The sequence below is a fragment of the Macaca nemestrina genome, chromosome 17 (assembly GCF_043159975.1).
Source record: "Macaca nemestrina isolate mMacNem1 chromosome 17, mMacNem.hap1, whole genome shotgun sequence".
Taxonomy (NCBI): domain Eukaryota; kingdom Metazoa; phylum Chordata; class Mammalia; order Primates; family Cercopithecidae; genus Macaca; species Macaca nemestrina.
Window position 1 is genome coordinate 72,877,561 of NC_092141.1, and position 12,773 is coordinate 72,890,333.

Consider the following 12,773-nt stretch of genomic DNA (forward strand, 5'->3'; position numbering starts at 1 on the left):
CGCAAGACCTCCCTCTTCCCCGCCCAGCTGAGGCGAGGTGGGGCTTCTGGGAAAATTACATAATCCCCGCCCCTGGGCCGGAACTGCTCTCGCCTATACCAATCCTCCTCCGTAGGGTTCCGTCAAGTTGACGTCACACGGAACCGGTGCTCCGGAAGCTAAAGGTAGTGATGCTGTGCGGAACCACGTGGCCAAAGGCAAGAGTGTCGCTGTAGTAGTATTTGCAACGGACCAGAGTTTAAATGATAGGCATGTTCATGTAAATGTGGTTTCTGCCCAACCCATTTTCTCTTGGGATTTTTTGACCAGCCTCCTGACGCCACTTTTTCTTCATTCCCAGACCCACTTTCTAGACGGGTCATGAACTCTGTCCACCCAACTAGCAGTTTCCTGTCAGAGTATCTGAGGAGCCTGGGAGGCGTTCTGGAGCTTTTAGGTCAGGCGCCTTCCGGGAGTCGTAGCCCCGGCCCCGCCCTTCGGCCCGCGCACTCCTCACTGCGCATGTCGGGTTTTTGTTACCCTCCCCCCTTCAGCAACGGGCCGTGAGGCGGTGGCGGTGGCGGTGGCGGTGGCGGTGGCCGTGGCGGCGAAGGGGGCGGAGAGGAAGGAGCGCGGCGGGACCGGGCTGGGACAGCGCGTACTTTGGGCCGCGGGATTCTCTCCGTGCCGGCGGTGGTAGCAGCTGCGGCTGCAGCCATAGCAGCAGGTTTGTTCGTGGGGGTTTTGGACGCAGGGCCGCTAGTCCTTAGGGGCACTGGAGGCAACTGCTGGGCCTAGCGAGGGCGGAGGAACCGCGGCCTTGCTTAACAAAGAGTCGGCAGAGCCTCGGGGCACCCGCGGCCGGGGTGCTGGGAAGGGGTGGGAGTGCGGGCAGAGGCCTCGAGGGTTCCTTCCTAGCCGCGTCGCCCTCCCACAGCTCCCGCTTCCCTCGCAAGTCTTACCGAGGCCCAGTTGGCGGCTTTCCGGAGGCGGCGCCCGCTCGCCTAGGAAAGGGATTTGCAGGGTGCCCGGCTCCGAGGCAGGGATAGCGCGGGGAGAATTCTGGCCCAAGGAGGCAGCGCTTGGGAGATGCAGGCTTCCGAATTTGGGGTCCTGATAGGCAAAAGCTGCCAAATGAGAGGAGTGAAAAGATGTAAGCGGTGATCTTTGTGCAGCCTTGAGTAGGTCGATTATTAGCATCACTTTGTCACCCAAACTTTTTTGCGGCCTACTTGAAAGCCTATCTGATGTGAATAAATAATTTATGTGGAGTTACAAACATATGCATCAAAAACATAGGAGAAGCTCTCGAGAGTTTTGGGGAATTATATTCTCATCACTGAGAATTTCCCTGTTGCCTACACTCCTATAGGCAGTTATCCAATTTCCTGTATATTCTTTTTGTGAATGATGTTTCTATGTCTGTCCTTCCTCATATACACACCCAGGACTTCCTAAAAGGCAGGGACTATGTCTTAAGTCACTTTGCAGAGCCTGGCTCAGTTCTGGCGTATAGGAGGTGAGCAGTGAGTGTTTTGTACAAAAATTAACATTTAGACTTTGACAGCTGGGAAAAGAAAATGTGTCTTTCTGTACCTGGAAGAGGCATTTACACAATGCCTAATGTACAGTTCATTCATTGAAGGGATATTTTTATTGGTGCCTATTCTCTAGCGCCGTTCTAGGTGATAGGGATAGGTGTTAGACCCCTGCCTTTGTGAAACTTAACTTTCTAGTAGCCAAGGAGAGGCAAAGAAATACATAAATTATACTGAATGTTAGAAGATGATCAGTACCTTAGGAAAAAGAAAGCTGGAAAGGGGGTTGGGGAGGTGTTGTTAGAATTTGCAATAAAGTGGTCAGGGAAGTCCCTACAGACAAGCTTATGTTTAAGCGGACTGGAAGGAGGAGTGAGCCTATGTTTATCTGGGGAAAGGAACGTTCCAAGCTAGAGAGTAACAAATATAAAGGCCTTGAGAAGGACAAAGCTGGCCCGTTAAGAGTGCGAAGACCAATGCGTTTGGAGCACTGTGAGCTGAGGGAGTATTAGGAGATAGTCTGGGAAGAATTGGGGGAAGGGAGTGAGCGGAACAACCAGAGCCTTTTAGGCTATTACTTAAGAAGGATCTGAGGGTTTCGATCAGAGGAATGATAATATCTGATTTATATTGTAGCAATTTAATAAAAGAGAGGAGTGCAGTAATTTAAATGTTTTGTTACATTGATAGTCATATAATCAGCTCCCAGTTGCTTTAAGCTGACAAGAGAAGGGATGCTTCTAAAATAACCATAACCTAGCATTTACTTATATTTAGTTTAGAAGAATGTGATTACGTTCTTGAGTTTTTATATAGATTCTCATTAAAGAACTGACCTCTATATAGTGTGTGAGATACTCTCAAGGTATTATGTAGAGTAGATGCTAATCACTGTCACTAGAACTCTTTCTTCCACCTCCAGAAATGCAAGTGATAAAGTAATGTGGTTTATATAATCAGTTGTTTTTAGTCCACTATATTTAAAGTCATTTAGATCATATCTTATTTTCCACCATTGCCAAAAACACAAACTAGCTAAATTGTCTTCCTTTATAAGCGTGTTCCGCATTTATTCTCACTTCCTAGCCTTCACTAGTTCAGTCTTTCTCCCTAGAATGTCATCCTCTGCACGTCTCTACCCAGCTTGCATCTTTCTGTGCCTAGCCTGGCTTCTGGCTCTTTTATGACGCTTACCCCTGCCTGTTAGCTCATAGTGATCTCTGACATCTTCAGTGTTTTTGTGGCGCTTATGTGTGAAATACCTGAGTTGAAAGAAGTCTGATAGTCTCAATTTACCGATGAAGAAATTGGGTCTTCAGAAATAATATAATGAAAAACAAGTTGGCAGCTGACGTATTGAACAAGTACATTTTTGTGTATGAACTTAATTTTTCACACCAACCCTTGAGATAGGTGATAGTCTCATCTTTTTTTTTTTTTTTTTTTTTTTTTTTTTAAGATGGTGTTTGGCTATGTTGCTCAGGCTGGTGTCAGACTCCTGGGCTCAAGTAATCCACCTGCCTCAGCCTCCCAAAGTACTGGGATTACAGGCGTGAGCCACCATACACAGCCTCTCACCATTTTATAGATGAGGAAACTGAACCCAGAGAAGCTAAATAACTTCCCTGAGGTTCATATCAAGTTAGTAGCAAAGATGGTTTACACACAGCCTGTGCTACTTTACTATTCCGTTAAGATTTCCTATGAAACCACCATGTTTTATTTATGTTTTAGAGACAGTGTCTTGCTGTGTTGCCCAGGTTGGAGTGCAGTGGTCCAGTCAGCTCACTGTAACCTGGAACTCCTGGGTTCAAGCAATCCTCTTGCCTCAGCCTCCTGAGCAGCTAGGACTACAGGCGTGTGCCACCATGCCTGGCTAACTTTTATAATTTTTTTGTAAAGACACGGTTTTGCTGTGTTGCCCAAGCTGGTCTCAAACTCCTGGCCATAAGTGATCCTCCCACTTCAGCCTCCCAAAGGGCGAGGATTACAGGTGTGAGCCACCTCACCCAGCCAGCCATAGGATTTAGTGCCTAGAACCATACCAAATAGGACTTCATCCCATGTTGACTGTTTCTCCTGAGCCTAGTTGTAGATCTCCTTTAGTCTTTTACATATTGAATAAATGAATATCTAATATTGAAAACATAAGAGAAAAGTGAATAAGCCTTTTTCTTGAGCCATGAATCCTATAATATGGAATTGGACTGGAAAGGGAGTTGAGGAAGGAGATGCCATTTCTTCTTTTTTTTTTTTTTTTTTTTGAGATGGAGTCTCACTCTGTCGCCCAGGCTAGGGTGCAGTGGCGCGAAATCTCGGCTCACTGCAAGCCCTGCCTCACGGGTTCAAGTGATTCTCCTGCCTCAGCATCCCCAGTAGCTGGGACTACAGGTGCCTGCCACCACGCCCGGCTAATTTTTTTGTATTTTTAGTAGAGTCGGGGTTTCACCATGTTAGCCAGGATGGTCTCAATCTCCTGACCTGGTGATCCGCCCGTCTCGACCTCCCAAAGTGCTGGGATTACAGGCATGAGTCACCGTGCCTGGCCAGGAGATGCCATTTCTTTGGGGAAATCATATTCATGTCTTTAGGAGTTGGTATTTGAGATGTGCTTTGTAGGATAGGACTTTGGTAGGTACTTATAGTTTATAAGAAAGAGATTTGATGGGGAGGGGACCCAGGTAGAAGGAAGAGGATTCACTAGAATGCTTGTTTTCTTGGAAAACTGAGTACTCGTGGAGAGACCTTGGGAAATATGAATGGTAAAGTAGTTTAATGCCACAATGAAGGGTCTTATTCCAGCATGATTAACTGTGGAGAGCTATGGAATTGAGAAGAGTGACATAGTCAGAAATGTGTGTTCTGGAAGAACCTGGAAAGGGTTTTCTACAAGCATCTGAATACTGACCTCCCTTCTGTGAGACTTTTTCTAGTTCCACAGTATTAACACACACTGTGCTACTCTACCAAAGGATGTAAAACTTGCTGTTCTCTTTTCACTGTGTGTCTCACTATTACTCCATCATTTTATGCTTTACTATACAGAATCACTTCTCATAGACTATGGAAGATTTGCTGGGATGAAGCATCTGGATATACATCACCATTACTTTTCCAATAAAACAGACATTTTTGGGACAGTAGTCAGGGGAGTATTACCTGTCAAATGTCATTAGTCTCAGAGAGGCCTTGCCTGACTTAAGTCTGTAATAGCTTGCCTCTTACCCTCTTGCTTGCTTTTCATAGCACTTTTGCTACCTGGAATTACATGATTTAGTTTTTCTTTCTCCTGGGCCAGACTGTGAACTCTGAATGTGACTGTGTCTGATTCCATTACTGTATCCTTAGCACCTTAGAGCGGTTACTGGCACAAAGTAGGCACTCAGTATATTTTGACTTGGTGATCACTCTGGTAGTGCTGTGGGAGTTTGATAATAGAAAGATTTTTTTTTTTTTTTTTTTTTTGAGACAGGGTCTCGCTCTTATCGCCCAGGCTGGAGTGCAGTGACACGATCGTGACTCACTGCAGCTTCCGTGTCCTGGGTTCAAGCAATTCTCCTGCCTCAGCCTCCTGAGTAACTGGAACTACAGGTGCGTGCCACCACGCCTGGCTGATTTTTGTATTTTTAGTAGAGACGGGATTTCACCATGTTGGCTGGGATGGTCTTGATCTCCTGACCTTGTGATCCGTCTGTCTCGGCCTCCCAATAATCAGAAAGTTTTTTTTAGGAAATAACTGCAATAGTGGAGGTGGAGATGGAAAGGCGGGTATGCATGAGGGATGTCCCTCATAGTACTGGGCACGTAACAAAATCATCAGTGGTTATTGGTCAGTATAAAACAATGGATGTTATTACTAAGAACCAACCTAAGGTTGTTCTTTTTTAAGCAAATACTCAGTGAACTTTGTTTATGGCTCTATTATGCAGCTAATTCTTTTCAAATTAGGTATTTCAAAGGGATTCTTTTTTAAATTTTTATTTTTTGGCACCCCAGCAGGAAATGAAGAAATATTTTTTTAGAGAAAAAATACAAAAATACAGTTGAATTTTCCCAAGTATGTTTTTTGTTTGTTTGTTGTTTTGTTTTGTTTTTTGAGATGCAGTCTCACTCTGTTACCCAGGCTGGAGTGCAGTGGCGCGATCTCGGCTCACTGCAACCTCCACCTCCCAGGTTCAAGCGATACTCTTGCCTCAGCCTCCCAAGTAACTGGGATTACAGGCGCCCACCACCACGCCCAGCTAATTTTTGTATTTTTAGTAGAGACGGGGTTTCATCATGTTGGTCAGGCTGGTCTCGAACTCCTGTGTGTTTGTATTTTAGAGACTGAAGCCTATACAGCCTATTGCTTCCTCATAATTTGTTTAAAATAACCTAAAAATACATGTGCTTATTTCATGGTTTTATTTTTTTTTATAGCAAAAGACATGTCAGCAGCATTGTACTTAATGTCCATTATTATTATTATCTTCCAGAGAGGGTTTGGCTCTGTTGCCCAGACTGGAGTGCAGTGGCATGATCTCCACTCACTGCAACCTCTGCCTCCTGGGTTCAGACCATCCTCCCACCTCAACCTCCCGAGTAGCTGGGACTACTGATGCATGCCACCATACCTGGGTAATTTTTGTATTTTTTGTAGAAACTAGGTTTTGCATTGTTGTCCAGGCTGATCTCAAACTTCTAAGCTGAAGCCATCCTCCTGCCTTGGCTTCCCAAAGTGCTGGGATTGCAGTTGTGAGCCACTGTGCCCACCTCATTTTGTTCTTTTGCTACTATAACCACCATCTAGCCACAGAACACTTTTCATCTTGTAAAACTGAAATTCTGTACCCATTAAACAATACTCTGTTCTCCCCTCCTCCCAGCCCCTGGCAACCACTCTTCTACTCTGTGTGTCTGAGTTTGACTATTCTAGGTATCTCTTTTTTTTTCTTTTTTGTTTTCTTTGTAGAGATGGGTTCTCGCTGTGTTGCCCAGGCTGATCTCAAACTGGCCTCCAGCCATCTTCCTGCTTCCCAAAGTACTGGGAATATAGGCGTAAGCCACTGCACTTGAGTCTTTTATTTTTTTAGTAACCAAATAGAAATTTGGGTGGCTATCTTTTGCTTCTTCTATCAGCTGTACTCCCACAAACCTCTGTAATTGTCAGAGTTCTGTAGCCATAACACTACATGGTTTAATAGTAGGAAAAACTGCCTGGCACAGTGGCTCACGCCTGTAATCTCAGCACTTTGGGAGGCCGAGGCTGGCAGATCACCAGAGGTCAGGAGTTTGAGACCAGCCTGACCAACATGGAGAAACCCCATCTCTACTAAAAATACAAAATTAGCCAGGCATGGTGGCACATGCCTGTAATCCCAGCTACTTGGGAGGCTGAGGCAGGAGAATCACTTGAACCCAGGAGTCGGAGGTTGCAGTGAGCCAGGATTACGCCATTGCACTCCAGCCTGGGCAACAAGAGTGAAACTCTCTCAAAAAAAAAAAAAAAAAGGAAAAACTGTTCTCAAGAGACTAAGTAATGATACATTGAGGATGATCTGGCTTAGATTTAATCAGGAAGGGTGGATAGCTAGATGACAAGGTTTGTAGTAATAAAAGACGGTTTTCACAAATACTGGGATGAATTTTGGAGAGCCTGAATACATGATATTTATTCATACAGCAAAAGTTTTTGAGTACTACACAGACACCAAGGATATAGTGCTGGACAAATTGAGCAAAGTCCATGCCTTCATGGAGCTAACATTCTACTCAGGGTATATAGAAAGCACAGTTGCTTGGTCTTCCTAGAGTCAGTAATTGAGGGGAAATGGGCTGTGTGTTCTAGATAAGCTAGGGAAAGGATTGCTTTTGCATCTTGATAAGTCTGAGAGCCATTAAGCAACTATCACCTGCCCAAGGTCTCACTGCCTGTTTGTGGCAGGAGTTGATTTGCTGCTTTTGTAATATGAACCTTTTGATTATTTGGTAGGGCTGATTTATATTCATACTTGTTCTTTTCACTCCTTCGCTCCAGTTTTGGGGGAAGAGTGAGTTACTTCTGTTAAAAGTTTTGATTGTGTCTGGTCTTCTCTGGAAATCCTATGATTTTTTCTGTCATTTTGCATCTTCAGTTTTTCAGATTTTACTGGTTTTTCCCCTTTTGCATATAAACATACATATATTTCTTTAAAAAATAAAATTTCTGTAGTTAATGCTTCACTTTCTCCTTCCTGTCATTGATAAACAGCCTACAAAGTACTTTTGACTCCCCTTGACCTAGTCTTCATCTTCTACCACTTACTTGCCAGTCAAGTACTCCTCAGCCCTGTCCCTACTGCTCCATTGAAACTGCTTTCACCGATGACTCTTGGTTGCATATACAACAGAAGCATTTTCGTTCTTTTTGTTTTGTTTTTTTTGAGACAGAGTCTTGCACTCTTGCCCAGGTTGGAGTGCAGTGGCACGATCTGGGCTCACTGCAAGCTCTGCCTCCTGGGTTCACGCCATTCTCCTGCCTCAGGCTCCGGAGTAGCTGGGACTACAGCGCCCGCCTAATTTTTTGTATTTTTAGTAGAGACGAGGTTTCACCATGTTGGCCAGGCTGGTCTCAATCTCCTGACCTCATGATCAGGACCTCGTGATCAGGCCCGCCTTGGCCTCCCCAAAGTGATGGGATTACAGGTGTGAGCCACTGCGCTAGCACATTTTAGTTCTTAACTTACCTGACTTCTCTTTAGTTTTCTGCCTATAGAGCTTCTCTCTCCTCACCTGTGTTCCTCCTTGTCTCCCCTTCCTTCCTTCCCTCGCTTCTCTTTTTTTCCCTTCCCCCATCCCTGTTCCATCTGAAGTTTCCATGTAAGCTTCTCTTTTCCTAAATAGTGATATACATGAATTGTCTTACCAGGCTGGGCGGGGTGGCTCACGCTTGTAATCCTAGCACTTTGGGATGCCGAGGCGGGCGGATCACGAGGCCAGGAGATCCAGACCATTCTGGCTAACACAGTGAAACCTCGTCTCTACTAAAAATACAAAAAATTAGCCGGGCCTAGTGGCAGACGCCTGTAGTCCCAGCTACTGGGGAGGCTGAGGCGGGAGAATGGCGTGAACCCGGGAGGCAGAGCTTGCAGTGAGCCGAGATCGCGCTACTGCGCTCCAGCCTGGGCAACAGAGCAAGACTCCATCTCTGCTAGCTTATTTACATCAGTAACTTGAAATGCAAATGGCTTACATCAAATCTATAGCTCCACTCCAGACCCCTGTCCGCAGTTCCTGACCCTACTTGGCATCTCTGCTTAGCTCTCTCATAGATACTGAACTCACCTTCTACCTGGTTTTGCAAGCCTGCCTCTTTTAGCTTTCCATCTCCATTAGTGGCTCCACAATTCATCCAATCTTTAAAGCCAGAAACTTCTGAAGTTATTCTAAACTCTTCTTCCTTAGCTTCCACACCAATTACTGATCACACAATCCTAATGGATCTTTCCTCAGATGTCTAAATAAATAACTCAGATCCATCCTCCGTTTCTCCTTTCTCACAGGTGCTTTCTTAGTTCAGAATTTTGTTGCTTTATACCTGCATTGCTGTAACAGCCTCCTAACTACTTTCCTTGCCTCTACTATGAGTACCTCTCATTCTGTCTTTCAAAAACACTAATCTGAAAATTCCTCTTCTGTGTAAAATTAACAATTCCTTGTAGCTGGTAGAATACATTTTTGTATGGTACATCGTTAGCATAGCCTTCTAAGCTGTTCATCTTGGCCCTGCCTGTCTTTCTGAACATGTGTCCTGCAAATTTCCCAAATGTCCTACTCAACTCTAGCTGCACTGAACTATTTCCTGTTCTCTGTCATAGCATGTAATAGATCTTTCCATCTAAAATGCCCTTCTTTAATGCTTCTTTGATCTAATGCCTCTTGAGATTTCAAAATTTAACATGTCATCTCTCAGAACACTTCTATGCCTTTGCTCCCACTCATGGACCCCCAGTGAATGCACTCTGTATAGTACGTCTGCTAGAACGCATGATGTTGTTTTCAGCTGCCTCAGACTACACTGTCTACTCCTTGAGAACAGGGACTGTATCTTTCATGTATGAATGCCTAGCACTTCATATACTGTGTGATCTTCTCAGCAGCCTTTCAGTAAACCATTGAAAGTTTTCCGGATAGGAAATTGTGTGATTCTTAAAATCCACCTGAATGTAAAATGTCTTTACACTATCCTTTCTTTGTCTGCTTTCTTATCCTTATGGCTCATTAGCTCCTTGTTATAAATTGTATACACTAGGAAAAATGAGATTAAAATTGAACCCATCATTTTTGTTGCTTGGGAACAGCTCTTGAAAAGATAGCCTTATAGATTAGTTTTAAAATGTCAGATGCTAAAATTTCCTTGCTTGTAAAGATTCTTACTAAAGTTCATCGCACCGGAATTATGTTGATTCCCTGATTGAAGGAATCCCCTTACGGGATTCCTAAAGAGAGCAGGAGATGAACTTCAAGTAAACTAGTACCTTAGTCATTCTCACTGTTAGAGAAGGAGGTCCAAAATGAGTAAAGACAGTTTCTATCTGGAGTTAAGGGTCTAAGTGGAGATTGACGTGGTGTAATTCAAGTTTAATACTAAGCAGGCTGGGCGCTGTGGCTCATGCCTGTAATCCCAGCACTTTGGGAGGCCAAGGTGGGTGGATTGATTGAGTTCAGGAGTTCAAGACCATCCTGGCTAACAACGAAACCCCATCTCTGCTAAAAATACAAAAAAAGGCCGGGCGCGGTGGCTCACGCCTGTAATCCCAGCACTTTGGGAGGCTGAGGCGGGCGGATCACAAGGTCAGGAGATCGAGACCATGGTGAAACCCCGTCTCTACTAAAAATACAAAAAATTAGCCGGGCGCGGTTGTGGGCGCCTGTAGTCCCAGCTACTCGGGAGGCTGAGGCAGGAGAATGGCGTGAACCCGGGAGGCGGAGCTTGCAGTGAGCCGAGATCGCGCCACTGCACTCCAGCCTGGGCGACAGAGCGAGACTCCGTCTCAAAAAAAAAAAATAAATAAAAAATAAATAAATAAAAATACAAAAAATTAGCTGAGCCTGGTGGCACACGCCTGTAATCCCAGCTACTCGGGAGGCTGAGACAAGAGAATCACTTGAACCACAGAGGCAGAGTTTGCAGTGAGCCAAGATTGTACCCCTACACTCCAGCCCGGGTGACAGAGTGAAACTCTGTCTCCCAAAAAACAAACCAAAAAAACACCTTAATACTAAGCAAACAACTAAGTGCTGTGTATAATAGCAGTTGAACAAAACCTATCAAGTCTATGTAGACAAGGGCATAGAACAGTGTGTTTCTGATCTCTTTAACAATGTTACTATAATAAACAGCTTTTGGAATTTTTTTCCACCCTGGCTTTAAAGCTAGTGGAAATTAAAATTAAACATTTTAATTTTTCTTACTAATGGTAAACAAAATAAAAATCAAACAACTGCTGTTAAACATTGTGATAAACAGCCTATCAGCTATCTCTGTATACATAACTCATGGTTTTTACATAAATTAAATCATACTACCCACCTTGTTTTATGCCCTTATTTTACTCAATGTGTAATGGATACTTTTTCATAAATGTAAATAGTAATTAAAATGGGTCATGTCTGTTAATTTCAGCACTTTGGGAGACTGAGGTAGGAGGACTGCTTCAGGCCAGGATTTTGAGACCAGCCTAGGCAACATAGTGAGACCACAAAAAATTAAAATAAAAACCCAGGCATGGTGGCTCATGTTGTAGTCCCAGCTAGTCAGGAGGCTGAGGTGGGAGGATCCCTTGAGCCCAGGAGTTCATGGCTGCAGTGAGCTGCAATCAGACCACTGTACTGCATCCTGGGTGACAGCAAGAACTTGTTGCAAAAAAAATTTTTTTTTAAAACTCAGAATGCATTTTCCTCTGAGCAATTGCATTTTAAAACTTGCTCCTAAGGAAATAATTGAAGGTGTGCACAAAGATGTAGCTATAATGATGTGTTTTGTAACATTGTGTTATTAGTATTACACTGTAAAGTAGTGAAGAAATAGATATCGATATTAAACAATATCACAGTATATCATTAGATGAAGAAATCAGTAACTAAAATAGTATGTATAGTATGGTTTCAATTTTTAATTTGTGTGTGTGTGTACACACATATGCATAGAAGTAGCAAAAAACAGAACAAAACTACGTATCTGGGAGAGGAAATTTCAGGTAATTTTAAATTTTGTTCTTTTTTGCTTTCTACTTTTCTGTAAAACTTAGGTAAATTGTGTCATTAAAAAGGGTTTTTGGGGGCCGGGTGAAGGGACTCATTCCTGTAATCCCAGCACTTGGGGAGGCTGAGGCGGGTAGATCACTTGAGGCGAGGAGTTCCAGACCAGCCTGACCAGCATAGCGAAACCCCATCTCTACTAAAAATATAAAATATTGGCTGGACGTGGTGGTGCACACTTGTAATCCCAGCTACCCAGGAGGCTGAGGCATGAGAATCACTAGAACCCAGGAGACAGAGGTTGCAGTGAGCTGAGATCGGGCCACTGCACTCCAGCCTGGGCGACAGATTGAGACTGTCTCAAAAAACAAACAAAAAAAAATGTTTTTTGGGCCAGGTACAATGGCTCATGCTTGTAATCCCAGCACTTAGGGAGGCAGAGGCGAGAGGGGGTCTTGAGGCTAGGAGTTTGAGACCAGCCTGGGCAACATCACAAGACCCTGTTCCTTAAAAAAAAAAAAAAAAAAGTTTTTGGAGCCAAGACTAATGTAAGATATTGTTTGTAAAATGATTTTATCAATACACAAGAAATTTCTTTGTAATTCCTAACCACAGGCTAACTGAATACTTCAGGCAACATGTCAGTGAATCATAGTTTCTTCCTGGATAGTGTTTCTATTGGGCATTTGTTCAATAAATACATGGTTGATAGTACCTTTCCTTCAGGCATGAATACGTAGATACTGTCTACAAATAACTGATCTTTTAAGTTTTGATTCTTTGATTCTTCCAGATGTCATTACCAGAGGATAACCTCTAGTTTTTGGGGAGTCTTGGCTGATAGCACCTCAGTCTTTCATATAAGGATGAAGATATTCAGTCTTTTTATATCTCCAATGACCTAGCACATATCAGATTCCCCAAAATATTTTTTTATGAGTATTTTTGTCAGCTTAATAAGATGTTAATTAGCAGGAAAATCCTTTTAGAGGGGATGATATTAAATACTGCATTCCGGTTTACATTGAGTCCCCAATA

General features: G+C 43.6%; 1 protein-coding gene across 2 annotated transcripts in view; it reads left to right on the forward strand.

The window, feature by feature from the left end:
• The first annotated feature begins 26 nt into the window (after positions 1–26).
• LOC105483034 (DEAD-box helicase 42) overlaps positions 27–12,773 on the forward strand; it is a 48,557-nt gene continuing 35,810 nt past the window's right edge. Inside the window, exon 1 of one of the 2 annotated variants that reach the window (XM_071083420.1) lies at positions 27–164. The gene's annotated coding sequence lies outside the window, so the exon portion shown is untranslated. Of the gene's footprint in view, positions 165–513; positions 707–12,773 lie in introns of those variants that run through there. The other variant, XM_011743565.2, reaches the window with a different exon arrangement.